The sequence below is a fragment of the Hemitrygon akajei genome, chromosome 23, assembly GCF_048418815.1.
Source record: "Hemitrygon akajei chromosome 23, sHemAka1.3, whole genome shotgun sequence".
Classification (NCBI taxonomy): domain Eukaryota; kingdom Metazoa; phylum Chordata; class Chondrichthyes; order Myliobatiformes; family Dasyatidae; genus Hemitrygon; species Hemitrygon akajei.
The window spans coordinates 54,600,920-54,623,097 of record NC_133146.1 but is presented as its reverse complement, the minus strand read 5'-3'; the positions used below and the strand labels follow the sequence as shown (position 1 = coordinate 54,623,097).

Genomic DNA, 22,178 nt, shown 5'->3' with positions numbered 1-22,178 from the left:
CTCTGATGTCGCCTGCTACGCCAACATTGAAAATAACTTACTACTTCATTCTGAAATTTACTGCTTAAACCTGAACACAATAATCACGGGCGGAGAAAAGAATACGCACATTTTGATCCCAAAAGCAGTCCCACCACTTGGCTTAGGCAGTAGCTTGAAAGAAAGTCTGACCACATTAGGCCATTATTTAACAATGCAGGAACTTCATCTTTTATCCTTTGCCCAATGGATGCCAGGTAAAGCTGTGGGTATGTGATATTGTTGGAACATGGGTACAAAATTCAGCAAAGGGTGGGACACAATGCACTGTGTTGCCATAATGGGAAGGCCTGTGTCTAGAGAATTTGGAGCTGCAAGAAAGAAGATCCAGGTTGTCCTGTTCTATATAGGAAGCGGAGAATTAGCAGTTAGGTTCTGCTGAGAGTTTGAGGAGCTGCGAATGAAGTTAAAAGAAGAATATCAAGAGTAGTTATGATTCGATTGTTCCTTGGTATGGAGTTGAACAGATCAGGGAATTGAAAGCATGGCTCAAATAGTAGAATCGAGGTTTTACTTCATAGCACATAGAAGCTAATAAAGAGGGAAGTTAGGGCAGAGTCAATTTAAAATAAGCTGTCCTATAGTAGTGATAGTGAATTCAGGCTTTAGCTAAGGGTTTAATCTATATAAGGAAGGTGAAGGTTACATTAAAAAAAAGGGTCCAGTCACTACTATGAAACAAGGTTACCAAAAGACCATAAGATATAGAAGCAGAATTAGGCCATCTGGCTCATTGAATCTGCTTTACCATTCATCATGGCTGATCCATTTTCCCTCTCAGCCCCAATCTCTTGCCTTCCCTTCATACCCTGACTAATCAAGAATCTACCAACCTCAACCTTAAATATACCGAATGACTTAACCTCTACAATCACCTGTGGCAGTGGATTCCACTGATTCACCACTCTCTGGCTAAGGAAATTCCTCCTCATCTCCAGTTACCATTTGAATAGCCAGAATAAGTTTAAATGGCAAATTGCTAAAATGCTCAAAGCCAATAAAACAATCAAATTGATCTAATAACCGTCAGTGTAGTACGTTTGTTTAGTAACCAAAAGCAGGAATACAGTATATCAGAGTGATTAACATTCAGAAAGGATAGATAAAGCTGAAAAGAGAAAAGATGGGGCAGCTCTTATAATAAGGGATTAAAATGAAATAATGACCTTGGTCCAAAAGAACAGTAAGCATCATCAACATGAGTGGAAACAAAAAATAACAGAAACAAATACTGTTGAGTGGTTTACAGCTCCTTCCCCACCTTACCCTCTAACCACAGTAACAGAGAGGTATTACTGACGTATTAATTAGAAAATATTAACAAATACCATGAATTATTGGTTGAGACTATTTCCTACTGATTGGACAAATCAAATTGGCAAAAATTGTTTGGAGGTTGGATTTTGTGCAACTTGACAGGGCTAATTAGTGTAAGTAAGATATCCTTAACATAAAAAGGGCTGTAATATGACAAATATTTATGTGCAAAGGAAATACGATTCAGCCTTAAATTAGTCCTGAACCATGGATATAGAGCTGAATTGACTAAAATGGGCTAGAAAATTAGATTAAAAGATTTTTCCAGTCGATAAGCAACTGCAACATGAAAAAAATGTACACTCAGATGGAGTATTAGAAAAAAATCCCTTGGGAAAATCGATGCATCTGTAACCAACTAAGGATGATTAACATATATTAGATTAAAATAAAATGTTTCCAATGCTATCAAGGAGAGTTATAAGCCCGAGGATTTCGAGTTTTAGAATCACATCCTCAAAAAAGTTAATACAGAAGATAGAATATGAGGGCAAACTTCCATGAAATAAAACCAAAATAGAAACTTCTATAAATGTGTTAACAGAGGGCTGCTACAATAAACAGTTTCCCGTGGAGGCAGAAGCTAAAGTTACAGTATATCAGGAAGTAATGGCTAAAGGATTAAACATCTGATTCATTATACCTGACATAAGTATACCTAAGCATCTTCATGGAAGAATAAAGTTGTAGCAGCCATGTTTACTTATTGTCTGTCTGTAGTGTATTTGTGTTGTGCATCCTCACTCTGCATTAAGGTAGTTTGTCACATGGATTTGGGCGGCATGCAGCACTGGATGGCAATAGAAATAAATCAATATAGTCACCTGTTGACCTGCTTGGCAACTGTAGGGAGCGCATATTTTTTGTTGACAAACTAAAAGTCACTGAGAGGTTAAATGAGGGAGTATCGCACTATACAATGTGCTTCCAACAAACTGACTTCCAAGACAAAAAGGTACGTTTAATCTTTCATTACAAACCAACAATAAAATTGCTCGTCCATGTTTGAAATTGATTCAATTACGCTCCTCTTTGACCGCTCGTCCTTGTTTGTTTTTGATTCAATTACGCTCGTTTTTGTTTGAATTTGATCCAATTACACTCGTCTCGCTCGTTTTTGTTTTACATGAGTTACAGAAGAGCCAAATGATTTTATTGTTGGTTTGTAATAAAGGATGAAATGTACTTTTTTGACTTGGAACTCAGTTGGTTGGAAGCACATCATACAGTGCGATATTCCCTCACTTAGCCTCGCAGGGACTTTTAGTTTGTTCTCAAGCAATCACCACGAAAGTAATTACTTAAGGAGTTATTAACAAAGGAGAAATATCCATTGGACCCAACAGCCACCATTATAGTGTACTACAAAAGGAGGCTGCAGAAATGCACGCACCCTTCAATTCCCTCAATTGTGAAGCAGTTTAGATGGTAGCACATGTAAATGCCTAATATTAAAAAAAAGAGACAGTTGGAAAATTGTAGGCAGTTAGTCTTACGCCAGTTGTCAGGAAAAAGATTCAGACTGTAGTAACATAGAAAATCATAATATAAAAAGAGAATCAACGATGTTCCATGTAGACTGTTTTTAACAAATTTGGTAAGAGTTTTCTGAAGTTGTAACTATGACTACAGATATGGGGCAAACCGTGGCAAGAGTTTATCTGAATTTCCAAAGGTTAATTGGTATGACATGAACATTATTACATTAAATGTCTCATGGAGTTAGGAGATTTCTGAATGAACAATGAACCGATGTACACTACCTCACTTTTTTTTTGCTCCTTTTTTCACCACATATACATATACGGCCTCAATTGACTACCAGAAAGCATACAACTCAATGCTTCACACAGGGATCCTGGAATGCCTGTCTCTGTACAAGGTCAACTAAGGATCTTTATCAAGAACTCAATGGGCTGTTAGAGGACAATGCAAGAAGTTAACTCAAATAGCACAAGTGACCATCAGATGCAAAATATACCAGGGTGATAACACTATCCCCACTGCTGTTCTGCATAGGCTTGAACCCCCTCAGCCAGATCATCTCAGAGAGTGAGTATGGGTACAGATTCAAGAGTGGAGTGACCATCAGCCACCTCCTGTACATGACATCAAGCTGTATGGCAGAAACAAAAGAGACTAATCCGTCTGATAACAGTGTACAGCAGAGACATTAGGTTGTCATTTGGACTGGAAAAGTGCAGCTGGATGATGGTGAAAAGAGCAAACTCATCAAGACTGAAGGAGTCAAGTTACCTGAAGGCCACATAACAGATATACAGGACAGCTACAAATACCTGCGGATCCTGCAGGTGCATGGATATAACGATGAGAACTCAAGGAAGGCTGCAACATCCAAATACCTCCAAAGAGTGAGACAGCTCCTAAAAAGCTAGCTGAATGGGAAGAACAAGATTAGAGCCATCAACAGATTCACCCTACCAGCCATCAGATACCCAGCTGCAATAGGATGCTGGCCAAGGAACAAACTGGAAGCAGCTAGCATCAAGACCAGGAAACTACTAACAATACATGGAGGATTCCACCCAAAGTCCAACGTTGAGCAAGTGTACACCCACCAGAATAAAGAAGGATGGGGACCTGGAAGTGTCTGGAAGAAATGTGAAACACCCATGAGTATGTCAGGAAGATGGCTCCAAAGGATGACTTGTTTGGAGAATACCTCCAACTGCAAGCAGAGGACATGAAAATGGAAGTGGGTGAAGCAGAGCCAGATGATCAGAGGCCGTAGCAAGATAAGCCACTGCACAGGATTTACCATCCCCAGACATCAGATGAGGCTGGCATAAGAAAATCCTACCAAAGGCTGGAAATGGCAGGACTAAGGGACAGCACAGAGGCGCTGCACAAGAGCAATAGGTGCAGGGGTCTATCACACCAGACAAGACCTAAGATACAGACTGTGCAAGAAATCTGCTAAAATCATCCAGCACATAGTAGCAGGGTGCAAGATGCAGCCAGGGACAGCATACACTGAACAGCACAACCAAGTTGCAGAAATTGTGTGCAGGAATTTCGGCGCTGAGTATGGATTGAACACTCCCAAGTCCAAATAGCTGAAGCAGAGCCAGAGGATCAGAGGCCGTGGCAAGATAAGCCACTGCACGGGATTTACCATCCCTAGACATCAGATGAGGCTGGCATAAGAAGCCTAGAAGCCAAGAAGTTAGTGGAAAATGACAGAGCTAAGATCCTGTGGGACTTCCAAATACAGACTGATAAGTAGGTAGTGGCCAACCAAACAGATATAGTAATACTGGACAAGGAACAGAAGAAAGCAATAGTAATAGATGTGGCAATCCTGAATGACAGCAACATCAGGAAGAAAGAGTATGAGAAGCTGGAGAAATACCAGAGCTTGAAAGAGTAGATAGAAAGGATGTAGAAAGTTAAAGCCAGAGTAATCCCGGTAGTGACAGGAGCACTTGGAACTGTGACACCTGGACTGGGAGAGAAGCTCCAACAAATCCCGGAAGCAACATCTGAGATCTTGGTCCAGAAGAGTGCACTACTAGGAACAGCAAGGGTACTATGCCAAACCTCAAGCTCCCAGGCCTCTGGCAGAAGACCCGAGGCTGAGAGAAAAATACATATATACACCACCCATAAGGGGTGAGAGAAAAAAAAATACATTTATATATATATATATGTATATATATATACATATATATAGCCAGAGATGTTCAATGGGGTTAAAGTCAGGACTTTGACTGGGCCACTCAAGGGCATCAATTTTTTTCATTTGAAGCCATTCCATGGTTGCTCTGGCATTCTGCTTTCGGTCGTTGTCCTGCTGAAAGACAAACTTCCTCCCCAGTTTAAGTTTTCTGGCAGAGGCTAGCAGGTTTTATCCAGGATCTCCCTGTACTTACAGCATTTACCTTTCCATCAATCTTGACCGGATTTCCAGTCCACGTTGCTGAAAAGCATCCCCATTACATGATGCCACCTTCACCATACTTTACAGTAGGAATGGCGTTATCTAGCAGATGTGCAGCAGATTTACGCCACATGTACCGTTTGTGTTTATGCCAAAAAGTTTCCACTTAGTCTCAGCTGACCATAAGAGCTTCTTCCACATCCTAACAATACTTTGCGAAGTCTTTATGGGCAAGTATATGCCTTTTTTTTTAAAGCCAGGCTTCTTCCTTGTCACTCTTGCTTAAATACCCTTTTTGTGCAAAGCCTTAGATAAGATATTGTGGAACCATGAACTTCATCTCCAGTTGTAGCCATTGACTTCTGCAGCTCACTCAGATCAACTGTTGGCGTCACAGTAGCCTCTCTTACAAGAGCAATTCTTCTCCAGTGATTAAGCTTAGAGAGACGGCCTTACTTAGACAGTGTTTCTGTGATCTCATATTTTTCCACTTTTTCATGATGGACTGCACTAAACTCCGAGGTATGTTCAATGTCTTTAAAATGGTATTGTACCTTTCCCTAGATTTGCACTTCTCTATTGGCATTTCCTGGACTTGCCTTGAATGCTTTTTCGACTTCATTGTGGTTTAGTCTGTTAAAAATCTACCATACTATTGGACCTTACAGAGAGAGGGAGTATTTATTCTTACGAATTCATCAAAAACAGGTAATCCTCCAATTTTCTACATCAACAAATTGGGTGAGTTTGTAATGTAGGAAAGTTAACATAGTAATTACAAGTGGCTGAATACTTCCTCAGCCTCACAATTTTGTTTTCTAATTTTTAGTAAATTGTTGACAGGTTTCTGAATTTTTCTTTTGAATTGACATGATGCACAATGTTTTGTAGATAAGCTCAAAAAATCTTACTTCAACATATTTTAAATTTAGAAAATGAAACAGTAAAATGTAAAAATATTTGTGGGGGCTGAATATCAAGGCACTCAGTCCCGGGATTTATGTCATTTACAATCTACTTAACTGAGAGTATAATACATTCATGTTTGATGATTCTATAAAGTTAACTGGGCAATTAATCTGTAAGGAATACAAGGAGTCTGAAAAAGAAATAAAGAGAAGTCAAAGGAATAGGGAATTGTAAAACATCTTACAGTAAGAAATTCCCTTGCCTCATCTTAGAGCTGAGATGAGGAAAGATTTCTCCTTTAGAGGGTTGAAAATCTTTGGAATTCTCTCCAGAGGAATCTGTATAATCATCACTGAGTATGTTCAATACATATTTGAATACTAACTGAATTAAATGATATGGTGATCAAAAGGGGAAACAAATGAGATCAGTTATAATCTTATTGAGTGGCATATCTGTCTAACGAAGCTACATTTCTAATCCTATCAAACTATCTAGATGTTCAGATGATCTCTACATATTAATAGAAGCTGGATTAACTGCTTGTAGGTTTCCTAAATGCAATTAATACTGTGATGAAATAGAGAAACTAATTAGGAGAAATAGAACGACTACACAATTTTACAGACACAGGAAACATTAGTTCTTTGCTGGAAAGTAATTACCTATTGTACTCTTATATTAATGAAAATGTGGCAGTGATGAAGTATACTCATTTAATACTATTTCGCCATTAAGTTTAAACATAATATAATTAAATATATCAGAATCAAATTTATTCTCATCAGTATGTGTCGTGAAATTTGTAAAATATATGAACTTTTCATATAATACAATCTTTCCTTTTAACCTTTCCATGGAAAAAGCAGCTCTTTCTTCAAAGATGACTCAAATTTTCACACTCTGAGAACCCACAGTATCAGTCACTGCATTCCTTATGCATGTAAATATAATTAAGTATACCTCAGAGTGGATCAAGTAACCAGCACCATGTTTATACAATGAACTCTGAGTAAGAGCTTATTACTCATCTAGGTTGATATAATTTAGGCTGAATTTTCCACAAATCAAATTTAAAAACATATTTTTGTCACATATTTATAGAAATAAAAAAATTGTGGTCATTATAAGAAATAAAACCGAAGATACTGGTAATCTGAAATAAAAACAGAAAATTGTGGAAAGACTCAGCAGGTTTGAGATTTAGGTTGACAGCTTTTAATTAAATAACAAATCACTGTGTAGTCCAATAAAGAGACATCACCTCTTAGAAGCATAACTGGAAGTCTTATAATGAATGGAAAGATCCTATTTGAATTGTATGGGGAGAATGGTGCTAAACAAAAGGACTTCTATATTACGCATTTGAAATGCCTATTGACCATGTGGTTAAAGGGGTAAAGTTGGTAAATAGATCAATTTCCATGGACACCTGCATCAGTACCAAGACTAAAAGAGACTATACTATTAACGCAGGCTCCACTTCAACCAGCTGGCCGACAGCAAAAACAGGGTTGTGAAGAGAATTGTAAACTAGGGTTTAGAGGATCAAGTGAAAAAGGTAAAGTAATTTCACAAGAGCAAAAGAGGAATGAGTACAACCAGATGTTGTGTTTCATAAACATAGTGGATTCCAGTTAATTGGGACACATCAGGACCAGTACATTTTGGCTTAATTAAGCAGCTGCCCCATTTAGCCAAAGTTTCATGGAAATAGTTAAAAGGTATAAAAAAGACAAACTACTGTTTAACTTAGTAACAATTGATATATTTAAATGAAAAACAGAACAAATTAGAAGATCACCAATACCACTACAATACCATAAAAATATTAGTTCCTAATAGATTCAAGTGCTGTGTTCTTTTGATTGACTGTAAATGAACACCTAGTGCAGATAGTGGGCTGTCTTTATACAATGCTGTCGATGACTGCACCCTCCAAATCTTTATTTTCATTGTAACATTTAAGATAATTGTCAACACCTTCATAATTCTTAACTGTTGAAGCAAAATCATTTCACTTTCACTTCATGCCATTTCTGGCATCTCCAAGCCTGAATGCTTGAAACTGCAGTGAGCAAAACAGTTCTGAATTGTCTTACTGCTTATTTCTCAGCAAATATCAATGACAAAAATGGCTGCTTTTTGAACACAAACACATGTAACTGACACTATTTAAAAACTGCTTGCAGTTTCTAACAGCTACACAAATGCATACAACTGACACTAGTTAGAACCTGTTTGGCAAGTTTCCTATCCCAATTAAATGGCATTGTGAGCCCAAATAAACACAAGAAACACAGATATTTTTTCATTTTAGTTTTAATCTTTAAGAATTGTCTCAATTTAGCAGCTACCCTGATTAACTGATGTCCCAATTAACCAGAATCGACTGCATTATTTCTTGCTTTTATCTGTAAAATAATTAAGTCAAAAGGGAGTAAATAAGAACTGTATGAAACAAAGTTCAGACGGATGGCCCAAATAAAGTTTGCAACAGTTGATACTTCGTTGTTTGTGAGCAAAGTTTCACTTACCAGGTTGTATTTCTAACCTCTATAGAGGAATCCATTTTGTATACAGAGGTTTGCCATGCATAGTGCTATTGGTCAACAAGGATGATGGGAGACAATGTGATGACTTTATCAAAAGTGCATAATAGTCTTGTAAATTTGAGACTTGGATTGATTCAAAGTTCAAAGTTAATTTATTATCAAAGAACTTTTGCAATTTCATGTCAAGAAAGACAACAGAATCAATGAAAGACCGCACCTAACAGGATAGACAACAACCAATGTGCAAAAAAAGCAACAAACTGTTCAGATAAAAATGAGAAAAATAAGAAATAATAATAATAAATAAATAAGCAATAAATATCAAGACAATGAGATGTAAAGTCCTTGAAAGTGAGTTCATAGTTCATGGGAACTTTTCAGAGATGGGGTGAATTATCCTCTCTGGTTCAAGAGCCTGATGATTGAAAAGTAGTAACTGTTCCTGAATCTGATGGTATGAGCCCTAAGGCTCCTGTACCTTCTTCTTGATGGCAGCAGTGAGGAGAGCATGGTGTGGTTTGTGGGAGTTCTTGATAGATGCTGCTTTCCTGAGACAGCACGTTGTGTATATATGTTCAATAGTGGGGAGGGCTTTACCCATGACAGATTGGGCTGTAACCACTGTTACGGATTCAGGCAACAATAAATATATGAGTTAGGCAAGGGTTTTTATAACAAATAACACGTTTATTAAACACTGAAAACAAACCCCCCAAAATTAAACAAATCACTAACGTAACCGGAAATCAGCTGCTGTGCGGCAGCTTGAACAGTTCTTAAAGCAATGAAGATTACAGTCCTTAAAGCGATGTTGCAAGAACAGTTCTTTAAAGTAGTATTGCCAAAAGTTCAAAATGCTCACAGTCCATTTAAAAGGAGAGACTTTTTAAGACGATTTAAATTCTCTTTCACGTCGTTTTGCTTCGGTTCCCCAAAGTCAAACTCTTCCCACAAAGAATTTTACGAAACAAAACGGCTTAAAGGCACTGACCTTTCCTTTACCGCACTATTCTCAATCCTTTCTGGATTCTCAGGGATTAACACGAGAATAGTCAACGAAATCCTTCCGAATAAGGATCAAACAAGGTCGAACCCGTTTCACCGTCGAAAATCGATTCTTCTCGATCTTTAACTCCCGAACTCCAATCTTCACTCTCCACTGATTCTCAACTAGCAGTATTGTAAAGAAACTGCTGGCAATGACTTTTAAACTTTAGGTATTAGATAAAACTTCATCTTTCAACTAAACTGCGTCATAACATTAAATCACGCAGTGGCATGAAGTCAACATGGCAAATCCAGCCACGAACTGCCCCTCCTCACAGGGAGGGGTCCTCCTTTTATACCCTGTAAAAAAAAACTGTCACATGATCTCTACTGGCGGGAAAATGACATCACTCCACCATCACAAGACCATTACCTCACGTCCAGTATAGCTTCAACCCCAGTCACGGGACAAGGGTACCACTGTCACATGTCACGGGTACGTAACACCACTACTTTTTGTAAGCTTTCCATAGAAGGGCATTGGTGCTTCCATACCAGGCCATGATACAACCAGTCAATATACTCTCCAACACACAACTATAGAAGTGTCATATTTTTTTATTACACGCCAAGTCTTCACAAATTTCTAAGAAAGTAGAGGTGTTGCTGTATTTTCTTCATAATTGCATTTACAGAATTGCATTTTTCTGGTTCCAGAACAGATCCTCTGAAATGATAACACTGAGGAATTTAAAGTTGCTGACCCTCTTGACCCCTAATCCCTCCCTGATGAGGACTGGCTCATGAACCTCCAGTCTCCTCCACCTAAAGTTAATAATCATCTCCTTGGTCTGACATCGATTGAAAGGTGACTGAGTGAGTGATGTAGCAGTTATAATCTCTGGAGACTCCTGTATATTGTTTGTGACTTTGCTGTGGTGATACTTGCTATTGTAGGCAGATGCTGGGCTGACGCTGATAGTCATAAAGTCATTGAAATAAGTCCATTGGCCCATCTAGTCCATGCCAAAACCATTTAAATTGCCTATTCCCATCAACCTGCAGTGGGACCATAGCCCTCCATACCCCTACCATCCACGTACCTATAAAAGCTTTGCTTAAATGTTGAAATCAATCTCGCATGCACCACCTGTGTTGTCAGCTCGTTCCAAACTCTGGCAAAATGAGTGAAGAAGTTTTCCCATATGTTCTACTTAAATTTTTCACCTTTCACCCTTAATCAATGACCTCTGGTTGTAGTCCCATCCAAGCTCCCACATTCTAAGGAATAAAGTCCTAACCTATTCAATCTTTCCTTATAACTCAGGTCCTCCAGATCCAGCAACATCCTCGGAAATTTTCTCTGTCCTCTTTCAACCTTGTTTACATCTTTCCTTTAAGTAGGTGACCAAAACTAAACAAAATACTCCATATTAGGCCTCACCAATGTCTTATATGCCGGCTGGTGGCATAATGGCATCAGTGCCAGACTTTGGAGTGAAGGCTCCCGAGTTCGAATCGGGGACTGATGGGCTCTGCCAGGTTTCAGATGTGCAGACACACCGTATGACGAGCAATCGCCAAAAAGATCAGTGCAAAAAGCTTGTCATGACAGTGCCCCGGCGAGACACACACACACACACACACACACACACACACACACACACACACACACACACACACACACACACACACACACACACACACACACACACACACACACACACACACACACACACACACACACACACACAGTCTTTTACAACTTCAACATAACATCCCATCTCCTGTACACAATACGTTTATTTATGAAGGCCAACGTTCCAAAAAATTTCTTATTACCTGTAACACCACTTTCAACAAATTATGGACCTGTATTCCCAGATCCCTCTGTTCTACCACACACCTCAGTGCACTACTGTTCACTACATAAGACCTATCTTGGTTGGTCCTACTGAAGTACAAAATTGTCTGCATTAAATTCCATCTGCCATTTTTCAGCCCATTTTCCAGCTGATCCAGAACCTTCTGCAAGCCATGATAGCCTTCCTCGCTGTTCATCTTGGTGTCATCCGCAAACTTGCTGATCCAGTTAATCATATTATCCAGAATGTTGACATAGATGACAAACAACAATGGATCCAGCAACTATCCCTGCAGCACTCTACTAGTCACAGGCCTCCAGTCAGAAAGGAAACCATCTACAGTACTTACACTCTCTGGCTTCTGAAGATGTCCTGGATACTTTGTAGGCTAGTACCCAAAATGGAGCTGACTGGATTTACAACCTTCTGCAGCTTCTTTCAGTCCTGTGCAGTAGACCCTCCATACCAGTGATGCAGCCTGTCAGAATGCTCTCCATGGTGCAACTATAGAAGTTTTTGAGCGTATTTGTTGACATGCCAAATCGCTTCAAACTCCTAATAAAGTATAGCCTTTGTCTTGCCTTCTTTATGACTACATTAATATGCTGGGATCAGGTTAGATCCTCAGAGATCTTGAGACCCAGGAACTTGGAGCTGCTCACTCTCTCCACTTCTGATCCCTTTATGATTGTTATGTGTTCCTCTGCCTTACCCTTCCTGAAGTCCACAATCAGCTCTTTCTTCTTTCTGACGTTGAGTGCCAGGTTGTTGCTGCGGCACCATTCCATCAGTTGGCATATCTCACTCCTCTATGCCCTCACGTCACCACCTGAGATTCTACCAACAATGGTTGTATCGTCAGTAAATTTGTAAATGGTGTTTGAGCTATGCCTAGCCATACAGTCATGTGTATACAGAGAGTAGAGCAGTGGGCTAAGCACACACCCCTGAGGTGCGCCAGTGTTGATCGTCAGCGAAGAGGATATGTTATCTCCAATCCGCACAGACTGTGGTCTTCTGGTTAGGAAGTCGAGGATCCAATTACAGAGGGAGGTACAGAGGCCAAGGTTGCTGTGTTAGCCTTCTCTTTACTTCCACTCTAAACTTTGCATGACTAAGGCACTTAATTCAAGAGCTCACATTCCAGCTGTCCATCTTATAGTATTCAACATCACCATACCTTAAATTTATTTAAAAACTAAAAATACTGCCAAGAATAACTCCAATGGTGACAGAAATTTCCTTAATTTGCTGTAGTGACAGAATTTGTATTCTGTTACTGATCAGAGAAATTATGGTAGCCATATTTTAAAAAAGGAGAGGGTAAAGTTTTATAATGGAGAATCAAATACAGTGGATTCTGGATAATTGGGACACTTCAGGACGAGTACATTTTGACCCCATTAAGTGGCTGCCCCAACTAGCTGAAGTTTCATGGAAATAGTTGAAAAGGTATAAAGAAAACAAACTGAGTAGCAAATTACGTATTTAAATGAAATACAGAACAAAAAAGAATATATCAATATTACTTCAGTACTAGAAACCTGTGTATTAGTTCCTAATGCATATTGATGGGAGGACTTCATCCACATTGGGCTCTTTTGACTGTAAATGAACAAAATTACTACAGACACCTAAAGCAGATAATGGACTGCCTTCATTCAATGCTGTTGATGACTTCATCCTCATAGTAACATTTAAGAATCGTCAATACCTTCATAATTCCCCACTTGTTGAAGCAGTGAAATCATTTCATTTTCGCTCCCGGCTATTTCTGGCATCTCCAAGCCTGCATGCTTGAAACCACAGTGAGCAAAGCAGTTCTGAATTATCTTCCTGCTTATTTCTCATCAATTATCAATGACAAAAAAAATCACTGCCTTTTGAACACAAATGCACACAACTGAAGCTATTTTAAAACTGCTCTTGCAGCTTCTTGCCCCAATTAAGTGGCACAGTGCCCCAAATAAATGAAAGGAATCCCGGCTGTTTTCTCAATTAGTTTTTGTTCTTTATGAGTTGTCCCAAATAAGCAGCTACCCTGATTAACTGATGACCCAATTAACCAGAATCCACTGTAATCAGAACTGCAATTACAGTACATTCCAAAATAGAAGTATTCAAGGGAGCTATCTAAAGTCCTCAAGAATTAATAGGAAATGCTCTGGCTAATTAGATAGATAGATAGATAGATAGATAGATAGATAGATACTTTATTCATCCCCATGGGGAAATTCAACATTTTTTCCAATGTCCCATACACTTGTTGTAGCAAAAACTCATTTCATACAATACTTAACTCAGTAATAATATGATATGCATCTAAATCACTAACTCAAAAAGCATTAATAATAGCTTTAAAAAAAAGTTCTTAAGTCCTGGCAGTTGAATTGTAAAGCCTAATGGCATTGGGGAGTATTGACCTCTTCATCCTGTCTGAGGAGCATTGCATCGACAGTAACCTGTCGCTGAAACTGCTTCTCTGTCTCTGGATGGTGCTATGTAGAGGATGTTCAGGGTTTTCCATAATTGACCGTAGCCTACTCAGCGCCCTTCGCTCAGCTAATTAGTCCTTATACAAAAAAAAGTGTAAGAAATGAGTGGAGTGTTTATAATGCATCTTGGAGAGAACATGGTTCAAGAGAAAAAAAAACCTGTTTCAGAATGATCTCACAAAATTAGAAACAGTTGAAGGACAAGTGGGATAAAAACATGACTAACACTACACATTTAGGACAAAACAAGGTTACTTTTGTTTTAGACTTCACATCAATGTCATAAAAGACAATTACAACTAAATGTCTTTTATATTCTGATGTTGATAAATTCAGACGTCTTAAGAGATGGTAACAAAAATACTTTATACTTGTAATGTTCCTCTTTAAAAATTTCAGATGCATGTAAACTTCCTCAACAAATTACAAATTAGTATCCCTAGATTTCTGTGATTTCTGTTGAACATTTATTGAACAAATCATGCAATGAGAGGTGCCATCAAGTATTTTGTGATTTAACCATTTATCTACCAAATAAAACTGTATTACAGGAAATGCAGCAATGATATCCTCGAAGAACATCCAAAACTCATAGCACAGGAGGCACACATTTCTACACCATCCAGAATCTTGCTTAAATTACTTCAAGTCCCCAACTTTCAGTACAGCCATGTTAATGCTCATCCAGGACCTCTAAATGGGAAGAGGCTTTTTGTCCCAGCCATCCTTTCACATATTTTTCCCCTACTTGTGCTGTCTGCTGTCCTTTCAATAAGTAACTTAAATTTCAATCCATAGCAACATCTTCAAAAATTTCCTTGTGCCCTCTCTAGTAATATTGAATCCTTTCAGTAGTGTAGTGACCAGAAATATACACAGTATTTTCTCTGAGGCCTAACTATTGTTTAATCCAGCTCTTACATAGGATGCCTTAACTTGTAAAGGCAACTATCCCATACACTTTCCTAACAACAATCACTTTCTATTAATCTACTTTGTTGATGTATATTTTCTTGCTCAGTTGCCATCCACAAAACATTACTTCACATTTCTCTTTTAATTCTTGTGGTGATATCACATGCAATGATGTGCCAGTACGTGATTGGGCAGAGCACTGAGCGTGCGCAGGATTGCTAGAATGTTCCAGCACGTGGCTGAGTTAAGACGTGTTTGTTTATTACTATAAATAAAAGTTCTCTAATTCTTCCAGAATATGATTCTTCATTACCTGAATTGCATCCAGGAGAGGAAATAAGAATACAAGACAAAATGAGCACATGGACACAGAAAGCTACAGTCCTTGAACAAGTACAACCCAGATTATACATGGTCCAAACAGAGGAGGGAGCAGTGTTAAGAAGAAATCGCAAAGACCTCAAGAAAGAGCCAACTTCAGAGATTCAGTTATCTGATGAAGACGAGACAAATCATGTAAATAATAACAAGGAACACAAGAACTGTGTGTACCACTTAGAAGGTCTACTCATTTTCATAAACACACAGAGAGGCTGATAGAGACTTGTTGAATTATGTATTTGCTTTGATTAATGCTGTTAATTGTTTTTCTTTTAAGGAAAATAAGATAGATAGATAGATAGATAGATAGATACTTTATTCATCCCCATGGGGAAATTCAACATTTTTTCCAATGTCCCATACACTTGTTGTAGCAAAAACTCATTACATACAATACTTAACTCAGTAATAATATGATATGCATCTAAATCACTAACTCAAAAAGCATTAATAATAGCTTTAAAAAAAAAGTTCTTAGGTCCTGGCAGTTGAATTGTAAAGCCTAATGGCATTGGGGAGTATTGACCTCTTCATCCTGTCTGAGGAGCATTGCATCGACAGTAACCTGTCGCTGAAACTGCTTCTCTGTCTCTGGATGGTGCTATGTAGAGGATGTTCAGGGTTTTCCATAATTGACCGTAGCCTACTCAGCGCCCTTCGCTCAGCTACCGATGTTAAACTCTCCAGTACTTTGCCCACGACAGAGCCCGCCTTCCTTATCAGCTTATTAAGACGTGAGGCGTCCTTCTTCTTAATGCTTCCTCCCCAACACGCCACCACAAAGAAGAGGGCGCTCTCAACAACTGACCTATAGAACATCTTCAGCATCTCACTGCAGACATTGAATGACGCCAACCTTCTAAGGAAGTACAGTCGACTCTGTGCCTTCCTGCACAAGGCATCTGTGTTGGCAGTCCAGTCTAGCTTCTCGTCCAACTGTACTCCCAGATACTTGTAGGTCTTAACCTGCTCCACACATTCTCCATTAATGATCACTGGCTCCATATGAGGCCTAGATCTCCTAAAGTCCACCACCATCTCCTTGGTCTTGGTGACATTGAGACGCAGGTAGTTTGAGTTGCACCATATCACAAAGTCCTGTATCAGTTTCCTATACTCCTCCTCCTGTCCATTCCTGACACACCCCACTATGGCCGTGTCATCAGATGTGGTGATATCATGTGCCATGATGTGCCAGTACATGATTGGGCAGAGCACTGAGCGTGCACAGGATTGCTAGAATGTTCCAGCATATGGCTGGGTTAAGACGCATTTGTTTATTACTATAAATAAAAGTTCTCTAATTCTTCCAGAATATGATTCTTCATTGTTAACCCACGGTATGTTTAAACAGAAGTTACATAACAATTCTATCTGTCAGTGCTTATGAAACCAAATCATTATTACCTTCCTGAATTCCAAAAATACTTAAACCATAATTTTTACATTGAATAAAATAAAAAATATCACAAAAAGCAAAGCATCTAGTCCTGAACCCTGTGCAGCCTCAATGCACACAATCCTCCAAGTCACTAAAACTCAATTACTCTCCACTTTCTTCCGACAATTTCCGGAGTTTGGTACAAGAATGAAGTGGCCTGTCCAGTTGACTTAAATAAGTGAAATTAGGGCTTAATGTTGGGAACATCATAAAATGATTAGCAAATGAAAAAAGGCCTAGAACAACATCTTTCAAATCATTGTCAGGGAGTTCAGTCAGGCTTGTTTGAAAATATCTCTGCCAAATTCATCATGAAAAGGGGCAGAACAGCAGCATCATGGTTAACACAATGCTTTACAGTACAGGCGACCCAGGTTCCACGCTGCCAATAAAGAGTTTGTATATTCTCCCCTTGACCGTGCGGGTTTCCTCCAGGTGCTCCAGCTTCCTCCCACAGTCCAAAGACATACCGATTAGGCTAGGATTAAATCGAGGGGTGTGGCTCAAAGGGCTGGAAGAGGATATCCCACACTGTATCTCAATAAATAAATAAATAAATAAATAAAGGCACAGGCACACACACACATACATCTATATATATATATATATATCACCTGCAGTAGAAGGAGTCCCAACACACTCTACCACTGTTATACAACAAGCCATGCTCTCTTCTTACTATTGCTGTCTGGAAGGAGGTACAGGATCCTAGTACTCACAACCATTAGATTCAAGAACAGTTATTACAGCTCTTGAACTAGAGGGGATAACTTCTCAACTTTACTCACCCCAACACTGAACTGTTTCCACAACCTATGGGCTCACTTTCAAGGACTCTTCATATCATGTTTTTGATATTTATTGCTTGCTTGTTTGTTTATTTATTTATTTATTATTATTATTTTGCTTGTGTTTTTGTTTCTTTGTATTAACTGTGAATGCCCACAAAATGAATCTCAGGGTTTTATGGTGACATATATGCACTTTGATAATAATTTATTTTGAACTGTGAAACTATCCAAAAAGATCAATGTGTGAAGATGGCATGGTTGTAAGAGAACTCAAAATTTCAGAAAACAAATCATAAAAGGCATGTGTTGCTTTGCGTTTTACATCGTCATGAAAGATTGGAAAAAAAACATTTTGTGTGAACATCAATTACTGCTTTAAAATAGAATTCCAATATTTCTTCAATAAAGAAATCCTTGAGGAAAATGATGTCATAGAAAATTATATTAAACATGTGTCTAATATTAAGGACCTCGTGATTTCTTTAACAATATGTCAGCCTCTCATCCCTTTGCATCAAGTATAAAGTTGACTGACAGCTTATATTTCAATAGCAAATTTAAGATGCAAAAACATCCAAAGTGTTTTCCAGAACTAAAGAGCTGCAAGTTGCAAATTTTTCAAAACTCCGTTTGCAGCCCCCTCCCCTCCCACCCCGTAAGGCAAACTCCTCTCAAAGAAAAGTACTTGACGGCACAGAATAAGCTGCTGCATTCCTGCATCTGTGCCATTAACATTTAAATCGCATCGGGGTGCTTACCCACCGAGTACAATGAGAGAGCCATTCAAACAATGGCAGCGCTATCAGTCTCCCAGCTGTCAGAGCAGGGTGGACCGGGCGCCAGGCCCCGTTACCGTGGCAACGGCCAGCGGCTCGGTTCGGCTTTGCAACGGGGGCAGAGAAACCCCCTGCCCGGCCGGCCGGCCGCCCTCCCTCCCCGGCAACTGCTTCATCACACCCGCGGCTTAGGCCGAGGGGCTTCGCCGCCCCCAAAGTAAAGGGCAATACCATTCGTGCACTCAAAGTAACAACTTTACTTCTGAATATGTACTTTTTTTTTAAAAAATCCTCTGAATATGGCAGAATGTTAGTCTTGCTGTAAAATCGTTTCACTGTAAGTAAACAACGCAGGATATTGAATAGCAAAAATGCCGAAGGGAAGTTTCGATGCAGTTTAATTTAATTCAGTACTGGCGGGGCTGCTTCTTTTAGTATATAAACTCATGTCTTGTGGGGGAATTGAATAAATTCCGACAGTTAGTTGGCTGGATTCCGCGGTTACATTACAAGGTCCAGACTTCTCGGCCCACGTTCATAGCCCTGGCCCATAGCCCTCTCAAAAGAACGCAAAATCAGTGAATAACAAAAAAAAACATTTCACAGAGGATCCCTTCCCAAATCCACCTCATCTTTCCTGTCGTAATGTCACTGCGAAGTTGGGGAAATGTACAGTCTTGCACAGAAAATTTCTTTACTGGGACTCAGCGCCAGATTTGTACTCACTCTCCCAACTCACACTATTCTTTTTCTAACCAGGACTCACATCAACACTCGATACGTCCCCCCCCCCCCCCCCATTTAATCTGATTTTACTCTTTAATCTTTCTTAGTTTGCTGTTCCACTGATCACTGATGCATTTCTTTTTTACAAGGTGATCTCACACATTAAAGTCATTTTCACGCAGTTGAAGGTTTCTGCTCCTGTATTTTAATTAGCACTGTTTACATAGAAACTCAGGAACCTTCATCTACACTGGCTCATTCATTTTACGCCAAGGGGGCTGCGTTGGAAGGGTTCGCAGAAAGCTCTCGGAACTCCGTTGATACCGCAAACGAAACATTCCACGGGAACTTGGAGCAATGAAAGATGCTCGAGTCGCCATCTTCCGCTGCTTTCAGAAATATCTGCCCTTTCCTGTCTTGATTATATTGGCAGCAGCCTTTTACAATGTGCTTAAAAGTTCTTTAATTGACATCTGCGAGACTCATTTCACCATTGCACTTTGCATAAGAGCAGAAGCAAACAGAATGGCAAGAGATTATGTGCACTCACCCAAGTGAAACACTGACAGCAGCGTAGCGCGATCCCTAAACTTTCAGCTTGTTTTCTTACAACTATCCCGAACTCCAGCTCTACTCCGCTCACGTGATCACAACCCTGCAGAACTGAGCGCACACTGGGTTTTCCACAGGCACTGAATACAAACTACATTCTTTAATAACCTTTATTATTTTAATACAAACACGCACGTTTAATAGGACACCATTACTTTAAAAAGTATTCATTTATTTTCTCCGATTTGTTTTCACTGCTTCATGTTACAGTTTAAGGAGCACGTTGTAACATCAGTTATTACTCTTAAATGATTTCTTATTTATAATTAATTATTTGTCGAGTCTAGTGAAATAACAGGTGATCAGATTTGAAATATATTTCTCACCTCTGGACTGTTATGAAATATAATAACGGAAATAATTTGTGTCTGACCCGGTTTGGCATTTTGATCAGGAGAAATTAATCGCTAAATATTTTCCCCCTGCAAGCTACTGTTTTTACCCTGAATAAACATGACTTGTCATTTCTAACATTTTAATTTCCTAACTTATATCTCTTCATGTCCTTCAAGGCAGTGCAGAGAAGAACATAAAAAAAGAGCAGGAGTAGGCAACCTCATCTATTAGGCCTGCCTCACCATTCAATAGATCATTCTTAATAGTCTTTTCTTCATGTTACTTTATAAGTTAATATCTGAATTTGATGGGAAAGTAATTTTAACTTTTATTAAAATAACTCAGTAATATATGGAGTAACTCAGCAGGTCAAGCAGCATCGATGGAAAGGAATAAAGAGTCGATGTTTTAGGCCGAGACCCTTCATCAAGGTTGAAAAGCAAAGGGGAAGGCGCCAGAATAAGGAGGTTGGGAGAGAGGAAGGAGTGTGACCTCCTCTGCATTTTGAGACCTGACACAATTTTGGGGAATGCTTTGTCAAGCACTTCTGTTCTGTCCACAATAAATGGAATTTCCTGGTGGCTAACCATTTTAATTCTAATCCCCATTACCCTCCCAACATGTTGGGCCATGGCCTTCTGTCCTGCAATGATGAACCACCCTCAGGTTTGAGGAGCAACACCTCCTATTCTGTCTGAGTAGCCTCCAAACTGATGGCATGAACATTGATTTTTCTAACCTGATTATTTTCCACCTCCCACTTCTCTCTTCTTCCATTCCCCACTCTAGCTCCCCCTTACCTCTTCTCTTCTCCTCACCTGTCTATCACATCCCTCTGGTGTCCCTCTTTTCCTGTCAAATTCCTTCTTTGTCGGCCTTTTTTTACCTATCACTTCCCAGTTTCTCACTGCATCACCTCTCTACCTCTCCACCCATCTACCTCTCCCCTCACCTGGCTTTACATATCACCATCTAGCTTGTATTCCTTTCCCTCTTCCTACCTTTTTCTACTTGCATCATCTCCATTCCTCTCCAATCCTGATGAAGGGTCTCAGCCCAAAATGATGACTGTATATGTTTATTCCTTTCCATAGATGCGACCTGACCTGTTGAGTTTTACCAGCATTTTGTATGTGTTTTTAGAAATACCAATTGTTTGACAACTGGATCAGGTGATGTTTGCCATGCTCCCTTCCAGACCACTGGGCCCCAGTTACCCATGCCACTTAATTCACTGGGCCAGGTTTTGCATGCTCCCCTTCAATTCACCAGAACTCTGGTTCATGAGCTCTCTTTAAACTGACCATGACCTGGTTCCCGTTTTTTATCAGATTCATTGAAAATTTTATTTGAGTAGCGTATAGTATCTAAAATAAGTGAAATAAAAATGGGTTGGGTTAATAACACTTAATGGTTTGGAAAATTAGTTTTCCGGTACCATCATCTTCCTGACTATGGCAGATATTGGAGTTTTATTAGCTTAAGGGAGATGTTATAATTTTTCTATAATTTAAAAATGTTTGATCACCAAAGAACTAAGATTAAAACATGAAGAAGAAAAACTTGCACATGTTATTTGGTTACTATTTAGAATGCCTTGCCTGAGGAACTGGTGGAGGTTTATAAATTCACAATATTTAAGAAACACCTGGACAAGCATTTGAATCACCAAGGCATAGAAGCTCATCACCTAATGTAGGTAAATAGAACTACTGTAGTAAAGATTGGAGCAAAGGACACTGTGGATATGAGAGGCCAAACGGCCCTATTCATCCCTGTATGATTGTGTTGACTCTATTCCTTTAAAGGTGTTCTAAAGTTTCAAAAATGATTTACAACCATTTGAGTTCCATTGAAGAATCAATAAGGTTGTGAGACCATAAGATATAGGAGCAGAAGCGGGCCATTCGGCCCAACAAGTCTGCTCCTCCATTCAATCATAGGCTGATCTAATTCTTCCAGTCATCCCCACTCCTCTACCTTCACCCCATACCCTTTGATGCTGTGGCTAATCAAGAACCCATCTATCTCTGCCTTAAATACACCCAATGACTTGGCCTCCACAGCCATTCCTGACAACAAATTCCACAGGTTGTGATGATGAAAGTTCAACAGCCAATTTGCAAACAGCA

General features: G+C 39.2%; 1 protein-coding gene across 2 annotated transcripts in view; it reads right to left on the bottom strand.

Annotated features, from left to right (window-relative positions):
• Window positions 1-19,758, bottom strand: part of LOC140715460 (fibroblast growth factor receptor 2-like) — a 182,349-nt gene extending 162,591 nt beyond the window's left edge. For both annotated transcript variants that reach the window (XM_073027689.1, XM_073027690.1), the window contains exon 1: window positions 19,649-19,758. The gene's annotated coding sequence lies outside the window, so the exon portion shown is untranslated. The remainder of the gene's footprint in view (window positions 1-19,648) is intronic.
• Between the last annotated feature and the right edge of the window lie 2,420 nt (window positions 19,759-22,178).